The following is a 2,981-nucleotide window of genomic DNA, read 5'->3' as shown; positions in this document are numbered from 1 at the left end:
TAACGGAACTTAGGAAAAATGGGGTACACCGATGAATGTCTATTCTGTATCTGTGTATTCAAAGTGGTTGGGGTAGATATATAGTTGCATTGTCTTAATGAATAGAATGATTTGTTCTAATGGTGTTTGTAAATAGGATCACAAGTCCGCATCTTGTTCAGCAATTAACCACTAAGAAGAATATATGCAGTGTGTTATTTGTTGAAACTGTACTTCCAATTTAATTTGAAACTGTCTCATTGCTATCTGTTTATCAATATAATTTTGAAAAAAAAGAAAATATGCCAGTAATCAGTTGTGAAATTGTCTCATTGATATTTGTTTCACAATAAAATTATTAAAAAGAAAAAAATTAAAAAATAAAACTTACCAGTGACACCACTTGAGCAAAGATTTTTCTTCTGGGAATATTTTGAATTTCAAATTGTATTTCCTCAGAAAATATAGACACATGCAGACTTTCTATTTCTTCTCCTGTCGCAGTAAATACTTCATGTTCTTCAAAGTCTTGTCGGTTTCAACTCATGTGTCACACCTACTAGAAAAATAAACATTTATTCTGCTCCTTCATTATCTTTTTATGTGTTGTAGGCATGAGCTGCTTTCCATCTTTTCTCTTATAATTTTGTGATTGTGTTTCCTCTTTCGTCTTTTAATTGTTAAGACTTAATGGAGATTTAACCACATTATTAATACTTTTTTGAAGTTATCTTTGGCTTCCTTGTTTGTTTTTCCTGTATTTCTCTTCTAAACTTTTTGGCCTTGCTCTCTTCTTCCTCCACTCCCCCCTCCACCCCATATCAGGGACCAAACTCAAGATCTTGTACTTGCCAGACAATCATTTATCCCACTGAGTTGTCACCCTGGCCCAGTCCTTGCCTTCTTACCTTTGGTTTATTTCAGTCTTCTTTTGCTGGGTATTTAAGGTATAAGTTTGTTTCATTAGTTTCACTTTATAATTTCCTAACAGTTTTGGGTGTTTTGGTTTGTTTTGGCCTATTGATTCTTTCTGACCACACTTACTAACTGTGCAGAAAAAGGAAGAGGCACTGAGTAGAAAAGAGGAAGGAATACTTGCAAATTCAGCCATTCTCACCACGTCTGTTGCTTTGGGGAAAGCAGCCAAGATAAAACCTCTCCCAACTGACCCTAGACTCTGGCAAGGTCCCTGAAAATTGTAATGTCTGAAATAAAAAAAAAAAACTGTTCATTACGTAGGCTTAACATCCTCATGAACATTTCAGAAAAAGGAACTCAGTTGGCTGACGCATAATCAACATAAAGATAGAAGATATATAAGAACTGAATTCCAAACAGCAAACAAGTTATTGTGTATCACTTTTGTGTACATGAAGTTCAATTTTTAAGGACAGTTGGAAAAATACGAGGTAACAAAAACATATAGCTTGGTGACAATTATATATGCCTTAAACTTCTGGCCCATCTGCTTTTTGAAGAACTTTGGCCCAGTTTTTAAAAATTCCCTGTGACCCAGAATTTTAACCGGAGACCTCTATGATAAAAAGGGATCACATGGCTGTATCAGCTGATTTTTCTCTAGTATTGCTTTAGTCACAGTAAAGATAATTTAGAAGGGCATTAAAGTAGGTTATTTTTCTGCATTATTTCCTAATAATAGGAGAATTAGGGCTATAAGATCATGCTGAGCCTTCAAAGTCACACTTCTGAGATATTTTTCTCTTAAAAGTCTACAAATATTTTTTAGCAACCCACAGTTCTGACCCACAGAGTATTGTACTAAAAATCTGGTAACATTAACCTATAAGATACTTCATATTCAGTGTTGATTTTCAGAACTGTAGTTAAGTGTAACACTACAATGCAATAAAACAACTATGTCACATTAATTATAAAATGAAATTAGAAAAATAATAGTAGAAGTTTCACAAATATTTTGGCAAACAACTCAAAGATGCAAACTTGTTGAAAGTCAAAAAAATAATTAAGTGCATTGTCATCCATTTGATCTCAACAAAAGCTGACAAAAATATCTAAGAATAATAAGAGGAAAAACATACCAAAACATTAAGGAAAAAAAAAAATGACATGCCTGACTTCTCACAATAAGCAAATTAAGTCAAATAATAATTAAATGGCATGTTTTAGGCTAAAAGAAAAAAATCTTAACTTAAAATTTTTTGTGCACAAAGAAATCCTTCCAGCAACAAAGAAGAAATTAATACATATATGAATGAAAGCTGATAGAATTTATTGGAAAACTACAATGAGAGAAACAGTTTTTCTTTTAGTACTAGGAACAAAAATAGTATTGACAGATTGAATAGTAGAACAATATTAACTATGTCAATGAATAGTAAAGCCATTTTTAAAATTTCTTCTTATTTTATGGCAGAAGTGGGTTTTTTTTTTTTGGTTTTTTTTTTTTTTTTTTTTTTTGAACCGGGGATTGAACTCAGGCCCTTGTGCTGGCCAGGGAAGCGCTTATTCTACTGAGCCATCTCCCTGGCCCCCTCAAGAAACATTTTGATTTCTATGATACAACTACATTTCTCAAGGAAGGAAAAATGTATTTAGTGCCTTTCCCCGAGCTTCTCTTATTGACCTTCTATACCCTAATGAATCACAAATTGATATGTTTTACTTAGATTTCTCTCTTTTCTGTGGTTAGTTTTGAAATATCTTCACCAAAAATTATAATAGTAGTATGGATCTGCTTCACTCCACTTCACCCTTCTGAGAAGCAGTGTTTCCTGCCAACATATCCTGCTGCCTCACCCCAGGAACCCAAGTCCAAACTAGAGCCACTGCCACAGCACTGTGGTCTATCCTACAGTAATTAACAAACTGAATAAGGTCACTTCTCTTTCTCTTTTTAAAATGTATTTGGTACAGGGTCTCACTACGCAGCTTGGACTTGTAGTGATCCTCCTATTTTCAGCATCCCCGGTGCTGGGATTACAGGCGTGCGCCACCACACCCAGTTTCAGTTGCTAGCTCAG

Source organism: Octodon degus, unplaced genomic scaffold (genome assembly GCF_000260255.1).
Source record: "Octodon degus isolate 3935 unplaced genomic scaffold, OctDeg1.0 scaffold00128, whole genome shotgun sequence".
Lineage (NCBI taxonomy): Eukaryota > Metazoa > Chordata > Mammalia > Rodentia > Octodontidae > Octodon > Octodon degus.
The sequence above is the reverse complement of the archived record's forward strand: the minus strand, read 5'-3'. Positions refer to the sequence as shown.